This window comes from Macaca mulatta, chromosome 4 (assembly GCF_049350105.2).
Source record: "Macaca mulatta isolate MMU2019108-1 chromosome 4, T2T-MMU8v2.0, whole genome shotgun sequence".
In the NCBI taxonomy this organism is placed as follows: domain Eukaryota; kingdom Metazoa; phylum Chordata; class Mammalia; order Primates; family Cercopithecidae; genus Macaca; species Macaca mulatta.
Window position 1 is genome coordinate 59,428,039 of NC_133409.1, and position 20,109 is coordinate 59,448,147.

The following is a 20,109-nucleotide window of genomic DNA, read 5'->3' on the forward strand; positions in this document are numbered from 1 at the left end:
CCATAGAGGGCTATGGTGAAAAAGGAAATATCCTCAGATGAAATCTGGAAAGAAGCTATCTGAGAAACTGCTTAGTGTTCTGTTAATTCATCTCACAGAGTTACATCTGTATTTCGTGGATCTCTTTGCTAGCCTTATTTCTGTGGAATCTGAGAACAGATATTTCGGATCCCTTTGGAGACTATAGGGCCAAAGGAAATATACTCCGATAACAAAGAGAAAGAAGCTTTCTGAGAAACTTCTTTGTGTTCTGGGAAATCATCTCACAGAGTTACAGCTTTCCCCTCAAGAAGCCTTTCGCTAAGACAGTTCCTGTGGAATTGGCAAAGTGATATTTGGAAGCCCATAAAGGGCTATGGTGAAAAAGGAAATATCTTCAGATGAAATCTGGAAAGAAGCTTTCTGAGAAACTGCTTAGTGTTCTGTTAATTCATCTAACAGAGTTACATCTGTATTTCGTGGATTTCTTTGCTAGCCTTATTTCTGTGGAATCTGAGAACAGATATTTCGAATCCCTTTGGAGACTATAGGGCCAAAGGAAATATCCTCCGATAACAAAGAGACAGAAGCTTTCTGAGAAACTTCTTTGTGTTCTGTGAAATCATCTCACAGAGTTACAGCTTTCCCCTCAAGAAGCCTTTCGCTAAGACAGTTCCTGTGGAATTGGCAAAGTGATATTTGGAAGCCCATAGAGGGCTATGGTGAAAAAGGAAATATCCTCAAATGAAATCTCTAAAGAAGCTTTCTGAGAAACTGCTTAGTGTTCTGTTAATTCATCTCACAGAGTTACATCTGTATTTCGTGGATCTCTTTGCTACCTTTATTTCTGTTGAATCTGAAAACAGATATTTCGGATCCCTTTGGAGACTATATGGCCAAACTAAATATCCTCCGATAACAAAGAGAAAGAAGCTTTCTGAGAAACTTCTTTGTGTTCTGTGAAATCATCTCACAGAGTTACAGTTTTCCCCTCAAGAAGCCTTTCGCTAAGACAGTTCCTGTGGAATTGGCAAAGTGATATTTGGAAGCCCATATAGGGCTATGGTGAAAAAGGAAATATCCTCAGATGAAATCTGGAAAGAAGCTTTCTGAGAAACTGCTTAGTGTTCTGTTAATTCATCTCACAGAGTTACATCTGTATTTCGTGGATCTCGTTGCTAGCCTTATTTCTGTGGAATCTGAGAACAGATATTTCGGATCCCTTTGGAGACTATAGGGCCAAAGGAAATATCCTCCGATAACAAAGAGAAAGAAGCTTTCTGAGAAACTTCTTTGTGTTCTGGGAAATCATCTCACAGAGTTACAGATTTCCCCTCAAGAAGCCTTTCGCTAAGACAGTTCTTGTGGAATTTGCAAAGTGATATTTGGAAGCCCATAGAGGGCTATGGTGAAAAAGGAAATATCCTCAAATGAAATCTGGAAAGAAACTTTCTGAGAAACTGCTTGGTGTTCTGTTAATTCAGCTCACAGAGTTACATCTGTATTTCTTGGATCTCTTTGCTACCTTTATTTCTGTGGAATCTGAAAACAGATATTTCGGATCCCTTTGGAGACTATAGGGCCAAAGGAAATATCCTCCGATAACAAAGAGAAAGAAGCTTTCTGAGAAACTTCTTTGTGTTCTGTGAAATCATCTCACAGAGTTACAGCTTTCCCCTCAAGAAGCCTTTCGCTAAGACAGTTCGTGTGGAATTGGCAAAGTGATATTTGGAAGCCCATAGAGGGCTATGGTGAAAAAGGAAATATCCTCAGATGAAATCTGGAAAGAAGCTATCTGAGAAACTGCTTAGTGTTCTGTTAATTCATCTCACAGAGTTACATCTGTATTTCGTGGATCTCTTTGCTAGCCTTATTTCTGTGGAATCTGAGAACAGGTATTTCGGATCCCTTTGGAGACTATAGGGCCAAAGGAAATATACTCCGATAACAAAGAGAAAGAAGCTTTCTGAGAAACTACTTTGTGTTCTGGGAAATCATCTCACAGAGTTACAGCTTTCCCCTCAGGAAGCCTTTCGCTAAGACAGTTCTTGTGGAATTGGCAAAGTGATATTTGGAAGCCCATAAAGGGCTATGGTGAAAAAGGAAATATCTTCAGATGAAATCTGGAAAGAAGCTTTCTGAGAAACTGCTTAGTGTTCTGTTAATTCATCTCACAGAGTTACATATGTATTTCGTGGATTTCTTTGCTAGCCTTATTTCTGTGGAATCTGAGAACAGATATTTCGAATCCCTTTGGAGACTATAGGGCCAAAGGAAATATCCTCCGATAACAAAGAGACAGAAGCTTTCTGAGAAACTTCTTTGTGTTCTGTGAAATCATCTCACAGAGTTACAGCTTTCCCCTCAAGAAGCCTTTCGCTAAGACAGTTCCTGTGGAATTGGCAAAGTGATATTTGGAAGCCCATAGAGGGCTATGGTGAAAAAGGAAATATCCTCAAATGAAATCTGGAAAGAAACTTTCTGAGAAACTGCTTGGTGTTCTGTTAATTCATCTCACAGAGTTACATCTGTATTTCTTGGATCTCTTTGCTACCTTTATTTCTGTGGAATCTGAAAACAGATATTTCGGATCCCTTTGGAGACTATAGGGCCAAAGGAAATATACTCCGATAACAAAGAGAAAGAAGCTTTCTGAGAAACTTCTTTGTGTTCTGTGAAATCATCTCATAGAGTTACAGCTTTCCCCTCAAGAAGCCTTTCGCTAAGACAGTTCGTGTGGAATTGGCAAAGTGATATTTGGAAGCCCATAGAGGGCTATGGTGAAAAAGGAAATATCCTCAGATGAAATCTGGAAAGAAGCTATCTGAGAAACTGCTTAGTGTTCTGTTAATTCATCTCACAGAGTTACATCTGTATTTCGAGGATCTCTTTGCTAGCCTTATTCCTGTGGAATCTGAGAACAGATATTTCGGATCCCTTTGGAGACTATAGGGCCAAAGGAAATATCCTCCGATAACAAAGAGAAAGAAACTTTCTGAGAAACTTTTTGTGTTCTCGAAATCATCTCACAGAGTTACAGCTTTCCCCTCAAGAAGCCTTTCGCTAAGACAGTTCCTATGGAATTGGCAATGTGATATTTGGAAGCCCATAAAGGGCTATGGTGAAAAAGGAAATATCTTCAGATGAAATCTGGAAAGAAGCTTTCTGAGAAACTGCTTAGTGTTCTGTTAATTCATCTCACAGAGTTACATCTGTATTTCGTGGATCTCTTTGCTAGCCTTATTTCTGTGGAATCTGAGAACAGATATTTCGAATCCCTTTGGAGACTATAGGGCCAAAGGAAATATCCTCCCATAACAAAGAGAAAGAAGCTTTCTGAGAAACTTCTTTGTGTTCTGTGAAATCATCTCACAGAGTTACAGCTTTCCCCTCAAGAAGCCTTTCGATAAGACAGTTCTTGTGGAATTGGCAAAGTGATATTTGGAAGCCCATAGAGGGCTACGGTGAAAAAGGAAATATCCTCAAATGAAATCTGGAAAGAAGCTTTCTGAGAAACTGCTTAGTGTTCTGTTAATTCATCTCACAGAGTTACATCTGTATTTGGTGGATCTCTTTGCTAGCCTTATTTCTGTGGAATCTGAGAACAGATATTTCGGATCCCTTTGGAGACTACATGGCCAAAGGAAATATCCTCCCATAACAAAGAGACAGAAGCTTTCTGAGAAACTTCTTTGAGTTCTGTGAAATCATCTCACAGAGTTACAGCTTTCCCCTCAAGAAGCCTTTCGCTAAGACAGTTCTTGTGGAATTGGCAAAGTGATATTTGGAAGCCCATAGAGGGCTATGGTTAAAAAGGAAATATCCTCAGATGAAATCTGGAAAGAAGCTTTCTGAGAAACTGGTTAGTGTTCTGTTAATTCAGCTCACAGAGTTACATCTGTATTTCGTGGATCTCTTTGCTAGCCTTATTTCTGTGGAATCTGAGAACAGATATTTCGAATCCCTTTGGAGACTATAGTGCCAAAGGAAATATCCTCCCATAACAAAGAGAAAGAAGCTTTCTGAGAAACTTCTTTGTGTTCTGTGAAATCATCTCACAGAGTTATAGCTCTCCCCTCAAGAAGCCTTTCGCTAAGACAGTTCTTGTGGAATTGGCAAAGTGATATTTGGAAGCCCTTAGAGGGCTATGGTGAAAAAGGAAATATCCTCAGATGAAATCTGGAAAGAAGCTTTCTGAGAAACTGCTTAGTGTTCTGTTAATTCATCTCACAGAGTTACATCTGTATGTCGTGGATCTCTTTGCTAGCCTTATTTCTGTGGAATCTGAGAACAGATATTTCGGTTCCCTTTGGAGACTATAGGGCCAAAGGAAATATCCTCCGATAACAAAGAGAAAGAAGCTTTCTGAGAAACTTCTTTGTGTTCTGTGAAATCATCTCACAGAGTTACAGCTTTCCCCTCAAGAAGCCTTTCGCTAAGACAGTTCTTGTGGAATTGGCAAAGTGATATTTGGAAGCCCATAGAGGGCTATGGTGAAAAAGGAAATATCCTCAAATGAAATCTGGAAAGAAGCTTTCTGAGAAACTGCTTGGTGTTCTGTTAATTCATCTCACAGAGTTACATCTGTATTTCTTGGATCTCTTTGCTACCTTTATTTCTGTGGAATCTGAAAACAGATATTTCGGATCCCTTTGGAGACTATAGGGCCAAAGGAAATATCCTCCGATAACAAAGAGAAAGAAGCTTTCTGAGAAACTTCTTTGTGTTCTGTGAAATCATCTCACAGAGTTACAGCTTTCCCCTCAAGAAGCCTTTCGCTAAGACAGTTCTTGTGGAATTGGCAAAGTGATATTTGGAAGCCCATATAGGGCTATGGTGAAAAAGGAAATATCCTCAGATGAAATCTAGAAAGAAGCTTTCTGAGAAACTGGTTAGTGTTCTGTTAATTCAGCTCACAGAGTTACATCTGTATTTCGTGGATCTCTTTGCTAGCCTTATTTCTGTGGAATCTGAGAATAGATATTTCGGATCCCTTTGGAGACTATAGGGCCAAAGGAAATATCCTCCGATAACAAAGAGAAAGAAGCTTTCTGAGAAACTTCTTTGTGTTCTGTGAAATCATCTCACAGAGTTACAGCTTTCCCCTCAAGAAGCCTTTCGATAAGACAGTTCCTGTGGAATTGGCAAAGTGATATTTGGAAGCCCATAGAGGGCTATAGTGAAAAAGGAAATATCCTCAGATGAAATCTGGAAAGAAGCTATCTGAGAAACTGCTTAGTGTTCTGTTAATTCATCTCACAGAGTTACATCTGTATTTCGAGGATCTCTTTGCTAGCCTTATTCCTGTGGAATCTGAGAACAGATATTTCGGATCCCTTTGGAGACTATAGGGCCAAAGGAAATATCCTCCCATAACAAAGAGAAAGAAGCTTTCTGAGAAACTTTTTGTTTTCTCGAAATCATCTCACAGAGTTACAGCTTTCCCCTCAAGAAGCCTTTCGCTAAGACAGTTCCTATGGAATTGGCAATGTGATATTTGGAAGCCCATAAAGGGCTATGGTGAAAAAGGAAATATCTTCAGATGAAATCTGGAAAGAAGCTTTCTGAGAAACTGCTTAGTGTTCTGTTAATTCATCTCACAGAGTTACATCTGTATTTCGTGGATCTCTTTGCTAGCCTTATTTCTGTGGAATCTGAGAACAGATATTTCGAATCCCTTTGGAGACTATAGGGCCAAAGGAAATATCCTCCGATAACAAAGAGAAAGAAGCTTTCTGAGAAACTTCTTTGTGTTCTGGGAAATCATCTCACAGAGTTACAGCTTTCCCCTCAAGAAGCCTTTCGATAAGACAGTTCTTGTGGAATTGGCAAAGTGATATTTGGAAGCCCACAGAGGGCTATGGTGAAAAAGGAGATATCCTCAAATGAAATCTGGAAAGAAGCTTTCTGAGAAACTGCTTAGTGTTCTGTTAATTCATCTCACAGAGTTACATCTGTATTTGGTGGATCTCTTTGCTAGCCTTATTTCTGTGGAATCTGAGAACAGATATTTCGGATCCCTTTGGAGACTACAGAGCCAAAGGAAATATCCTCCCATAACAAAGAGACAGAAGCTTTCTGAGAAACTTCTTTGAGTTCTGTGAAATCATCTCACAGAGTTACAGCTTTCCCCTCAAGAAGCCTTTCGCTAAGACAGTTCTTGTGGAATTGGCAAAGTGATACTTGGAAGCCCATAGAGGGCTATGGTGAAAAAGGAAATATCCTCAGATGAAATCTGGAAAGAAGCTTTCTGAGAAACTGGTTAGTGTTCTGTTAATTCAGCTCACAGAGTTACATCTGTATTTCGTGGATCTCTTTGCTAGCCTTATTTCTGTGGAATCTGAGAACAGATATTTCGAATCCCTTTGGAGACTATAGTGCCAAAGGAAATATCCTCCCATAACAAAGAGAAAGAAGCTTTCTGTGAAACTTCTTTGTGTTCTGTGAAATCATCTCACAGAGTTATAGCTCTCCCCTCAAGAAGCCTTTCGCTAAGACAGTTCTTGTGGAATTGGCAAAGTGATATTTGGAAGCCCTTAGAGGGCTATGGTGAAAAAGGAAATATCCTCAGATGAAATCTGGAAAGAAGCTTTCTGAGAAACTGCTTAGTGTTCTGTTAATTCATCTCACAGAGTTACATCTGTATGTCGTGGATCTCTTTGCTAGCCTTATTTCTGTGGAATCTGAGAACAGATATTTCGGTTCCCTTTGGAGACTATAGGGCCAAAGGAAATATACTCCGATAACAAAGAGAAAGAAGCTTTCTGAGAAACTTCTTTGTGTTCTGTGAAATCATCTCACAGAGTTACAGCTTTCCCCTCAAGAAGCCTTTCGCTAAGACAGTTCTTGTGGAATTGGCAAAGTGATATTTGGAAGCCCATAGAGGGCTATGGTGAAAAAGGAAATATCCTCAAATGAAATCTGGAAAGAAGCTTTCTGAGAAACTGCTTGGTGTTCTGTTAATTCATCTCACAGAGTTACATCTGTATTTCTTGGATCTCTTTGCTACCTTTATTTCTGTGGAATCTGAAAACAGATATTTCGGATCCCTTTGGAGACTATAGGGCCAAAGGAAATATCCTCCGATAACAAAGAGAAAGAAGCTTTCTGAGAAACTTCTTTGTGTTCTGTGAAATCATCTCACAGAGTTACAGCTTTCCCCTCAAGAAGCCTTTCGCTAAGACAGTTCCTGTGGAATTGGCAAAGTGATATTTGGAAGCCCATAGAGGGCTATGGTGAAAAAGGAAATATCCTCAGATGAAATCTGGAAAGAAGCTTTCTGAGAAACTGCTTAGTGTTCTGTTAATTCATCTCACAGAGTTACATCTGTATTTCGTGGATCTCTTTGCTAGCCTTATTTCTGTGGAATCTGAGAACAGATATTTCGGATCCCTTTGGAGACTATAGGGCCAAAGGAAATATCCTCCGATAACAAAGAGAAAGAAGCTTTCTTAGAAACTTCTTTGTGTTCTGTGAAATCATCTCACAGAGTTACAGCTTTCCCCTCAAGAAGCCTTTCGCTAAGACAGTTCCTGTGGAATTCGCAAAGTGATATTTGGAAGCCCATATAGGGCAATGGTGAAAAAGGAAATATCCTCAGATGAAATCTGGAAAGAAGCTTTCTGAGAAACTGCTTAGTGTTCTGTTAATTCATCTCACAGAGTTACATCTGTATTTCGTGGGTCTCTTTGCTAGCCTTATTTCTGTGGAATCTGAGAACAGATATTTCCGATCCCTTTGGAGACTATTGGGCCAAAGGAAATATCCTCGGATAACAAAGAGAAAGAAACTTTCTGATAAACTTCTTTGTGTTCTGTGAAATCATCTCACAGAGTTACAGCTATCCCCTCAAGAAGCCTTTCGCTAAGACAGTTCCTGTGGCATTGACAAAGTGATATTTGGAAGCCCATAGAGGGCTATGGTGAAAAAGGAAATATCCTCAGATGAAATCTGGAAAGAAGCTATCTGAGAAACTGCTTAGTGTTCTGTTAATTCATCTCACAGAGTTACATCTGTATTTCGTGGATCTCTTTGCTAGCCTTATTTCTGTGGAATCTGAGAACAGATATTTCGGATCCCTTTGGAGACTATAGGGCCAAAGGAAATATCCTCCGATAACAAAGAGAAAGAAGCTTTCTGAGAAACTTCTTTGTGTTCTGGGAAATCATCTCACAGAGTTACAGCTTTCCCCTCAAGAAGCCTTTCGCTAAGACAGTTCCTGTGGAATTGGAAAAGTGATATTTGGAAGCCCATAAAGGTCTATGGTGAAAAAGGAAATATCTTCAGATGAAATCTGGAAAGAAGCTTTCTGAGAAACTGCTTAGTGTTCTGTTAATTCATCTCACAGAGTTACATCTGTATTTCGTGGATCTCTTTGCTAGCCTTATTTCTGTGGAATCTGAGAACAGATATTTCGAATCCCTTTGGAGACTATAGGGCTAAAGGAAATATCCTCCCATAACAAAGAGAAAGAAGCTTTCTGAGAAACTTCTTTGTGTTCTGTGAAATCATCTCACAGAGTTACAGCTTTCCCTTCAAGAAGCCTTTCGCTAAGACAGTTCTTGTGGAATTGGCAAAGTGATATTTGGAAGCCCATAGAGGGCTATGGTGAAAAAGGAAATATCCTCAAATGAAATGTGGAAAGAAGCTTTCTGAGAAACTGCTTAGTGTTCTGTTAATTCATCTCAAAGAGTTACATCTGTATTTGGTGGATCTCTTTGCTAGCCTTATTTCTGTGGAATCTGAGAACAGATATTTCGGATCCCTTTGGAGACTATAGGGCCAAAGGAAATATCCTCCGATAACAAAGAGACAGAAGCTTTCTGAGAAACTTCTTTGAGTTCTGTGAAATCATCTCACAGAGTTACAGCTTTCCCCTCAAGAAGCCTTTCGCTAAGACAGTTCTTATGGAATTGGCAAAGTGATATTTGGAAGCCCATAGAGGGCTATGGTGAAAAAGGAAATATCCTCAGATGAAATCTGGAAAGAAGCTTTCTGAGAAACTGGTTAGTGTTCTGTTAATTCAGCTCACAGAGTTACATCTGTATTTGGTGGATCTCTTTGCTAGCCTTATTTCTGTGGAATCTGAGAACAGATATTTCGGATCCCTTTGGAGATTATAGGGCCAAAGGAAATATCCTCCGATAACAAAGAGAAAGAAGCTTTCTGAGAAACTTCTTTGTGTTCTGTGAAATCATCTCACAGAGTTACAGCTTTCCCCTCAAGAAGCCTTTCGATAAGACAGTTCCTGTGGAATTGGCAAAGTGATATTTGGAAGCCCATAGAGGGCTATGGTGAAAAAGGAAATATCCTCAGATGAAATCTGGAAAGAAGCTATCTGAGAAACTGCTTAGTGTTCTGTTAATTCATCTCACAGAGTTACATCTGTATTTCGAGGATCTCTTTGCTAGCCTTATTTCTGTGGAATCTGAGAACAGATATTTCGAATCCCTTTGGAGACTATAGGGCCAAAGGAAATATCCTCCCATAACAAAGAGAAAGAAGCTTTCTGAGAAACTTCTTTGTGTTCTGTGAAATCATCTCACAGAGTTACAGCTTTCCCCTCAAGAAGACTTTCGCTAAGACATTTCTTGTGGAATTGGCAAAGTGATATTTGGAAGCCCATAGAGTGCTATGGTGAAAAAGGAAATATCCTCAGATGAAATCTGGAAAGAAACTTTCTGAGAAACTGGTTAGTGTTCTGTTAATTCAGCTCACAGAGTTACATCTGTATTTCGTGGATCTCTTTGCTAGCCTTATTTCTGTGGAATCTGAGAACAGATATTTCGAATCCCTTTGGAGACTATAGTGCCAAAGGAAATATCCTCCCATAACAAAGAGAAAGAAGCTTTCTGAGAAACTTCTTTGTGTTCTGTGAAATCATCTCACAGAGTTATAGCTCTCCCCTCAAGAAGCCTTTCGCTAAGACAGTTCTTGTGGAATTGGCAAAGTGATATTTGGAAGCCCTTAGAGGGCTATGGTGAAAAAGGAAATATCCTCAGATGAAATCTGGAAAGAAGCTTTCTGAGAAACTACTTAGTGTTCTGTTAATTCATCTCACAGAGTTACATCTGTATGTCGTGGATCTCTTTGCTAGCCTTATTTCTGTGGAATCTGAGAACAGATATTTCGGTTCCCTTTGGAGACTATAGGGCCAAAGGAAATATACTCCGATAACAAAGAGAAAGAAGCTTTCTGAGAAACTTCTTTGTGTTCTGTGAAATCATCTCACAGAGTTACAGCTTTCCCCTCAAGAAGCCTTTCGCTAAGACAGTTCTTGTGGAATTGGCAAAGTGATATTTGGAAGCCCATAGAGGGCTATGGTGAAAAAGGAAATATCCTCAAATGAAATCTGGAAAGAAGCTTTCTGAGAAACTGCTTGGTGTTCTGTTAATTCATCTCACAGTGTTACATCTGTATTTCTTGGATCTCTTTGCTACCTTTATTTCTGTGGAATCTGAAAACAGATATTTCGGATCCCTTTGGAGACTATAGGGCCAAAGGAAATATCCTCCGATAACAAAGAGAAAGAAGCTTTCTGAGAAACTTCTTTGTGTTCTGTGAAATCATCTCACAGAGTTACAGCTTTCCCCTCAAGAAGCCTTTCGCTAAGACAGTTCCTGTGGAATTGGCAAAGTGATATTTGGAAGCCCATAGAGGGCTATGGTGAAAAAGGAAATATCCTCAGATGAAATCTGGAAAGAAGCTTTCTGAGAAACTGCTTAGTGTTCTGTTAATTCATCTCACAGAGTTACATCTGTATTTCGTGGATCTCTTTGCTAGCCTTATTTCTGTGGAATCTGAGAACAGATATTTCGGATCCCTTTGGAGACTATAGGGCCAAAGGAAATATCCTCCGATAACAAAGAGAAAGAAGCTTTCTTAGAAACTTCTTTGTGTTCTGTGAAATCATCTCACAGAGTTACAGCTTTCCCCTCAAGAAGCCTTTCGCTAAGACAGTTCCTGTGGAATTCGCAAAGTGATATTTGGAAGCCCATATAGGGCAATGGAGAAAAAGGAAATATCCTCAGATGAAATCTGGAAAGAAGCTTTCTGAGAAACTGCTTAGTGTTCTGTTAATTCATCTCACAGAGTTACATCTGTATTTCGTGGGTCTCTTTGCTAGCCTTATTTCTGTGGAATCTGAGAACAGATATTTCCGATCCCTTTGGAGACTATTGGGCCAAAGGAAATATCCTCGGATAACAAAGAGAAAGAAACTTTCTGATAAACTTCTTTGTGTTCTGTGAAATCATCTCACAGAGTTACAGCTATCCCCTCAAGAAGCCTTTCGCTAAGACAGTTCCTGTGGCATTGGCAAAGTGATATTTGGAAGCCCATAGAGGGCTATGGTGAAAAAGGAAATATCCTCAGATGAAATCTGGAAAGAAGCTATCTGAGAAACTGCTTAGTGTTCTGTTAATTCATCTCACAGAGTTACATCTGTATTTCGTGGATCTCTTTGCTAGCCTTATTTCTGTGGAATCTGAGAACAGATATTTCGGATCCCTTTGGAGGCTATAGGGCCAAAGGAAATATCCTCCGATAACAAAGAGAAAGAAGCTTTCTGAGAAACTTCTTTGTGTTCTGGGAAATCATCTCACAGAGTTACAGCTTTCCCCTCAAGAAGCCTTTCGCTAAGACAGTTCCTGTGGAATTGGAAAAGTGATATTTGGAAGCCCATAAAGGTCTATGGTGAAAAAGGAAATATCTTCAGATGAAATCTGGAAAGAAGCTTTCTGAGAAACTGCTTAGTGTTCTGTTAATTCATCTCACAGAGTTACATCTGTATTTCGTGGATCTCTTTGGTAGCCTTATTTCTGTGGAATCTGAGAACAGATATTTCGAATCCCTTTGGAGACTATAGGGCTAAAGGAAATATCCTCCCATAACAAAGAGAAAGAAGCTTTCTGAGAAACTTCTTTGTGTTCTGTGAAATCATCTCACAGAGTTACAGCTTTCCCTTCAAGAAGCCTTTCGCTAAGACAGTTCTTGTGGAATTGGCAAAGTGATATTTGGAAGCCCATAGAGGGCTATGGTGAAAAAGGAAATATCCTCAAATGAAATCTGGAAAGAAGCTTTCTGAGAAACTGCTTAGTGTTCTGTTAATTCATCTCAAAGAGTTACATCTGTATTTGGTGGATCTCTTTGCTAGCCTTATTTCTGTGGAATCTGAGAACAGATATTTCGGATTCCTTTGGAGAATATAGGGCCAAAGGAAATATCCTCCGATAACAAAGAGACAGAAGCTTTCTGAGAAACTTCTTTGAGTTCTGTGAAATCATCTCACAGAGTTACAGCTTTCCCCTCAAGAAGCCTTTCGCTAAGACAGTTGTTGTGGAATTGGCAAAGTGATATTTGGAAGCCCATAGAGGGCTATGGTGAAAAAGGAAATATCCTCAGATGAAATCTGGAAAGAAGCTTTCTGAGAAACTGGTTAGTGTTCTGTTAATTCAGCTCACAGAGTTACATCTGTATTTGGTGGATCTCTTTGCTAGCCTTATTTCTGTGGAATCTGAGAACAGATATTTCGGATCCCTTTGGAGATTATAGGGCCAAAGGAAATATCCTCCGATAACAAAGAGAAAGAAGTTTTCTGAGAAACTTCTTTGTGTTCTGTGAAATCATCTCACAGAGTTACAGCTTTCCCCTCAAGAAGCCTTTCGATAAGACAGTTCCTGTGGAATTGGCAAAGTGATATTTGGAAGCCCATAGAGGGCTATGGTGAAAAAGGAAATATCCTCAGATGAAATCTGGAAAGAAGCTATCTGAGAAACTGCTTAGTGTTCTGTTAATTCATCTCACAGAGTTACATCTGTATTTCGAGGATCTCTTTGCTAGCCTTATTTCTGTGGAATCTGAGAACAGATATTTCGAATCCCTTTGGAGACTATAGGGCCAAAGGAAATATCCTCCCATAACAAAGAGAAAGAAGCTTTCTGAGAAACTTCTTTGTGTTCTGTGAAATCATCTCACAGAGTTACACCTTTCCCCTCAAGAAGACTTTCGCTAAGACATTTCTTGTGGAATTGGCAAAGTGATATTTGGAAGCCCATAGAGGGCTATGGTGAAAAAGGAAATATCCTCAAATGAAATCTGGAAAGAAGCTTTCTGAGAAACTGCTTAGTGTTCTGTTAATTCATCTCACAGAGTTACATCTGTATGTTGTGGATCTCTTTGCTAGCCTTATTTCTGTGGAATCTGAGAACAGATATTACGGATCCCTTTGGAGACTATAGGGCCAAAGGAAATATCCTCCGATAACAAAGAGACAGAAGCTTTCTGAGAAACTTCTTTGAGTTCCGTGAAATCATCTCACAGAGTTACAGCTTTCCCCTCAAGAAGCCTTTCGCTAAGACAGTTCTTGTGGAATTGGCAAAGTGATATTTGGAAGCCCATAGAGGGCTATGGTGAAAAAGGAAATATCCTCAAATGAAATCTGGAAAGAAGCTTTCTGAGAAACTGCTTGGTGTTCTGTTAATTCATCTCACAGAGTTACATCTGTATTTCTTGGATCTCTTTGCTACCTTTATTTCTGTGGAATCTGAAAACAGATATTTCGGATCCCTTTGGAGATTATAGGGCCAAAGGAAATATCCTCCGATAACAAAGAGAAAGAAGCTTTCTGAGAAACTTCTTTGTGTTCTGTGAAATCATCTCACAGAGTTACAGCTTTCCCCTCAAGAAGCCTTTCGCTAAGACAATTCCTGTGGAATTGGCAAAGTGATATTTGGAAGCCCATATAGGGCAATGGTGAAAAAGGAAATATCCTCAGATGAAATCTGGAAAGAAGCTTTCTGAGAAACTGCTTAGTGTTCTGTTAATTCATCTCACAGAGTTACATCTGTATTTCGGGGGTCTCTTTGCTAGCCGTATTTCTGTGGAATCTGAGAACAGATATTTCGGATCCCTTTGGAGACTATTGGGCCGAAGGAAATATCCTCGGATAACAAAGAGAAAGAAGCTTTCTGAGAAACTTCTTTGTGTTCTGTGAAATCATCTCACAGAGTTACAGCTTTCCCCTCAAGAAGCCTTTCGCTAAGACAGTTCCTGTGGAATTGGCAAAGTGATATTTGGAAGCCCATAGAGGGCTACGGTGAAAAAGGAAATGTCCTCAGATGAAATCTGGAAAGAAGCTATCTGAGAAACTGCTTAGTGTTCTGTTAATTCATCTCACAGAGTTACATCTGTATTTCGTGGATCTCTTTGCTAGCCTTATTTCTGTGGAATCTGAGAACAGATATTTCGGATCCCTTTGGAGACTATAGGGCCAAAGGAAATATCCTCCGATAACAAAGAGAAAGAAGCTTTGTGAGAAAGTTCTTTGTGTTCTGGGAAATCATCTCACAGAGTTACAGCTTTCCCCTCAAGAAGCCTTTCGCTAAGACAGTTCTTGTGGAATTGGCAAAGTGATATTTGGAAGCCCATAGAGGGCTATGGTGAAAAAGGAAATATCCTCAGATGAAATCTGGAAAGAAGCTTTCTGAGAAACTGGTTAGTGTTCTGTTAATTCATCTCACAGAGTTACATCTGTATTTCGTGGATCTCTTTGCTAGCCTTATTTCTGTGGAATCTGAGAACAGATATTTCGGTTCCCTTTGGAGACTATAGGGCCAAAGGAAATATACTCCTATAACAAAGAGAAAGAAGCTTTCTGAGAAACTTCTTTGTGTTCTGTGAAATCATCTCACAGAGTTACAGCTTTCCCCTCAAGAAGCCTTTCGCTAAGACAGTTCCTGTGGAATTGGCAAAGTGATATTTGGAAGCCCATATAGGGCTATGGTGAAATAGGAAATATCCTCAGATGAAATCTGGAAAGAAGCTTTCTGAGAAACTGCTTAGTGTTCTGTTAATTCATCTCACAGAGTTACATCTGTATTTCGTGGATCTCTTTGCTAGCCTTATTTCTGTGGAATCTGAGAACAGATATTTCGGTTCCCTTTGGAGACTATAGGGCCAAAAGAAATATACTCCGATAACAAAGAGAAAGAAGCTTTCTGAGAAACTTCTTTGTGTTCTGTGAAATCATCTCACAGAGTTACAGCTTTCCCCTCAAGAAGCCTTTCGCTAAGACAGTTCTTGTGGAATTGGCAAAGTGATATTTGAAAGCCCATAGAGGGCTATGGTGAAAAAGGAAATATCCTCAAATGAAATCTGGAAAGAAGCTTTCTGAGAAACTGCTTAGTGTTCTGTTAATTCATCTCACAGAGTTACATCTGTATTTCGTGGATCTCTTTGCTACCTTTATTTCTGTGGAATCTGAAAACAGATATTTCGGATCCCTTTGGAGACTATAAGGCCAAAGGAAATATCCTCCGATAACAAAGAGAAAGAAGCTTTCTGAGAAACTTCTTTGTGTTCTGTGAAATCATCTCACAGAGTTACAGTTTTCCCCTCAAGAAGCCTTTCGCTAAGACATTTCCTGTGGAATTGGCAAAGTGATATTTGGAAGCCCATATAGGGCTATGGTGAAAAAGGAAATATCCTCAGATGAAATCTGGAAAGAAGCTTTCTGAGAAACTGCTTAGTGTTCTGTTAATTCATCTCACAGAGTTACATCTGTATTCGTTGGATCTCTTTGCTAGCCTTATTTCTGTGGAATCTGAGAACAGATAAGGAAATATCCTCCGATAACAAAGAGAAAGAAGCTTTCTGAGAAACTTCTTTGTGTTCTGTGAAATCATCTCACAGAGTTACAGCTTTCCCCTCAAGAAGCCTTTCGCTAACACAGTTCTTGTGGAATTGGCAAAGTGATATTTGGAAGCCCTTAGAGGGCTATGGTGAAAAAGGAAATATCCTCAGATGAAATCTGGAAAGAAGCTTTCTGAGAAACTGCTTAGTGTTTTGTTAATTCATCTCACAGAGTTACATCTGTATTTCGTGGATCTGTTTGCTAGCCTTATTTCTGTGGAAACTGAGAACAGATATTTCGGATCCCTTTGGATACTATAGGGCCAAAGGAAATATCCTCGGATAACAAAGAGACAGAAGCTTTCTGAGAAACTTCTTTGTGTTCTGTGAAATCATCTCACAGAGTTACAGCTTTCCCCTCAAGAAGCCTTTCGCTGAGACAGTTCTATGGAATTGGCAAAGTGATATTTGGAAGCCCTTAGAGGGCTATGGTGAAAAAGGAAATATCCTCAGATGAAATCTGGAAAGAAGCTTTTTGAGAAACTGCTTAGTGTTCTGTTAATTCATCTCACAGAGTTACATCTGTATTTCGTGGATCTCTTTGCTACCTTTATTTCTGTGGAATCTTAAAACAGATATTTCGGATCCCTTTGGAGACTATAGGGCCAAAGGAAATATCCTCCCATAAAAAAGAGAAAGAAGCTTTCTGAGAAACTTCTTTGCGTTCGGTGAAATCATCTCACAGAGTTACAGCTTTCCCCTCAAGAAGCCTTTCGCTAAGACACTTCTTGTGGAATTGGCAAAGTGATATTTGGAAGCCCATAGAGGGCTATGGTGAAAAAGGAAATATCCTCAAATGAAATCTGGAAAGAAGCTTTCTGAGAAAATGCTTGGTGTTCTGTTAATTCATCTCACAGAGTTACATCGGTATTTCTTGGATCTCTTTGCTACCTTTATTTCTGTGGAATCTGAAAACAGATATTTCGGATCCCTTTGGAGACTATAGGGACAAAGGAAATATCCTCCGATAACAAAGAGAAAGAAGCTTTCTGAGAAACTTCTTTGTGTTCTGTGAAATCATCTCACAGAGTTACAGCTTTCCCCTCAAGAAGCCTTTCGCTAAGACAGTTCTTGTGGAATTGGCAAAGTGATATTTGGAAGCCCATAGAGGGCTATGGTGAAAAAGGAAATATCCTCAGATGAAATCTGGAAAGAAGCTTTCTGAGAAACTGCTTAGTGTTCTGTTAATTCATCTCACAGAGTTACATCTGTATTTCGTGGATCTCTTTGCTAGCCTTATTTCTGTGGAATCTGAGAACAGATATTTCGGATCCCTTTGGAGACTATAGGGCCAAAGGAAATATCCTCCGATAACAAAGAGAAAGAAGCTTTCTGAGAAACTTCTTTGTGTTCTGTGAAATCATCTCACAGAGTAACAGCTTTCCCCTCAAAAAGCCTTTCGCTAAGACAGTTCCTGTGGAATTGGCAAAGTGATATTTGGAAGCCCATATAGGGCAATGGTGAAAAAGGAAATATCCTCAGATGAAATCTGGAAAGAAGCTTTCTGAGAAACTGCTTAGTGTTCTGTTAATGCATCTCACAGAGTTACATCTGTATTTCGTGGGTCTCTTTGCTAGCCTTATTTCTGTGGAATCTGAGAACAGATATTTCGGATCCCTTTGGAGACTATAGGGCCAAAGGAAATATCCTCCGATAACAAAGAGAAAGAAGCTTTCTGAGAAACTTCTTTGTGTTCTGTGAAATCATCTCACAGAGTTACAGCTTTCCCTCAAGAAGCCTTTCGCTAAGACAGTTCTTGTGGAATTGGCAAAGTGATATTTGGAAGCCCATAGAGGGCTATGGTGAAAAAGGAAATATCCTCAGATGAAATCTGGAAAGAAGCTATCTGAGAAACTGCTTAGTGTTCTGTTAATTCATCTCACAGAGTTACATCTGTATTTCGTGGATCTCTTTGCTAGCCTTATTTCTGTGGAATCTGAGAACAGATATTTCGGATCCCTTTGGAGACTATAGGGCCAAAGGAAATATCCTCCGATAACAAAGAGAAAGAAGCTTTCTGAGAAACTTCTTTGTGTTCTGTGAAATCATCTCACAGAGTTACAGCTTTCCCCTCAAGAAGCCTTTCGCTAAGACAGTTCCTGTGGAATTGGCAAAGTGATATTTGGAAGCCCATAAAGGGCTATGGTGAAAAAGGAAATATCTTCAGATGAAATCTGGAAAGAAGCTTTCTGAGAAACTACTTAGTGTTCTGTTAATTCATCTCACAGAGTTACATCTGTATTTCGTGGATCTCTTTGCTAGCCTTATTTCTGTGGAATCTGAGAACAGATATTTCGAATCCCTTTGGAGACTATAGGGCCAAAGGAAATATCCTCCCATAACAAAGAGAAAGAAGCTTTCTGAGAAACTTCTTTGTGTTCTGTGAAATCATCTCACAGAGTTACAGCTTTCCCCTCAAGAAGCCTTTCGCTAAGACAGTTCCTGTGGAATTGGCAAAGTGATATTTGGAAGCCAATATAGGGCAACGGTGAAAAAGGAAATATCCTCAGATGAAATCTGGAAAGAAGCTTTCTGAGAAACTGCTTAGTGTTCTGTTAATTCATCTCACAGAGTTACATCTGTATTTCGTGGGTCTCTTTGCTAGCCTTATTTCTGTGGAATCTGAGAATAGATATTTCGGATCCCTTTGGAGACTATTGGGCCAAAGGAAATATCCTCCGATAACAAAGAGAAAGAAGCTTTCTGAGAAACTTCTTTGAGTTCTATGAAATCATCTCACAGAGTTACAGCTTTCCCCTCAAGAAGCCTTTCGATAAGACAGTTCCTGTGGAATTGGCAAAGTGATATTTGGAAGCCCATAGAGGGCTATGGTGAAAAAGGAAATATCCTCAGACGAAATCTGGAAAGAAGCTATCTGAGAAACTGCTTAGTGTTCTGTTAATTCATCTCACAGAGTTACATCTGCATTTCGAGGATCTCTTTGCTACCTTTATTTCTGTGGAATCTTAAAACAGATATTTCGGATCCCTTTGGAGACTATAGGGCCAAAAGAAATATCCTCCCATAAAAAAGAGAAAGAAGCTTTCTGAGAAACTTCTTTGCGTTCGGTGAAATCATCTCACAGAGTTACAGCTTTCCCCTCAAGAAGCCTTTCGCTAAGACAGTTCTTGTGGAATTGGCAAAGTGATATTTGGAAGCCCATAGAGGGCTATGGTGAAAAAGGAAATATCCTCAAATGAAATCTGGAAAGAAGCTTTCTGAGAAACTGCTTGGTGTTCTGTTAATTCATCTCACAGAGTTACATCGGTATTTCTTGGATCTCTTTGCTACCTTTATTTCTGTGGAATCTGAAAACAGATATTTCGGATCCCTTTGGAGACTATAGGGCCAAAGGAAATATCCTCCGATAACAAAGAGAAAGAAGCTTTCTGAGAAACTTCTTTGTGTTCTGTGAAATCATCTCACAGAGTTACAGCTTTCCCCTCAAGAAGCCTTTCGCTAAGACAGTTCCTGTGGAATTGGCAAAGTGATATTTGGAAGCCCATAGAGGGCTATGGTGAAAAAGGAAATATCCTCAGATGAAATCTGGAAAGAAGCTTTCTGAGAAACTGCTTAGTGTTCTGTTAATTCATCTCACAGAGTTACATCTGTATTTCGTGGATCTCTTTGCTAGCCTTATTTCTGTGGAATCTGAGAACAGATATTTCGGTTCCCTTTGGAGACTATAGGGCCAAAAGAAATATACTCCGATAACAAAGAGAAAGAAGCTTTCTGAGAAACTTCTTTGTGTTCTGTGAAATCATCTCACAGAGTTACAGCTTTCCCCTCAAGAAGCCTTTCGCTAAGACAGTTCTTGTGGAATTGGCAAAGTGATATTTGAAAGCCCATAGAGGGCTATGGTGAAAAAGGAAATATCCTCAAAAGAAATCTGGAAAGAAGCTTTCTGAGAAACTGCTTAGTGTTCTGTTAATTCATCTCACAGAGTTACATCTGTATTTCGTGGATCTCTTTGCTACCTTTATTTCTGTGGAATCTGAAAACAGATATTTCGGATCCCTTTGGAGACTATAAGGCCAAAGGAAATATCCTCCGATAACAAAGAGAAAGAAGCTTTCTGAGAAACTTCTTTGTGTTCTGTGAAATCATCTCACAGAGTTACAGTTTTCCCCTCAAGAAGCCTTTCGCTAAGACATTTCCTGTGGAATTGGCAAAGTGATATTTGGAAGCCCATATAGGGCTATGGTGAAAAAGGAAATATCCTCAGATGAAATCTGGAAAGAAGCTTTCTGAGAAACTGCTTAGTGTTCTGTTAATTCATCTCACAGAGTTACATCTGTATTTCGTGGATCTCTTTGCTAGCCTTATTTCTGTGGAATCTGAGAACAGATAAGGAAATATCCTCCGATAACAAAGAGAAAGAAGCTTTCTGAGAAACTTCTTTGTGTTCTGTGAAATCATCTCACAGAGTTACAGCTTTCC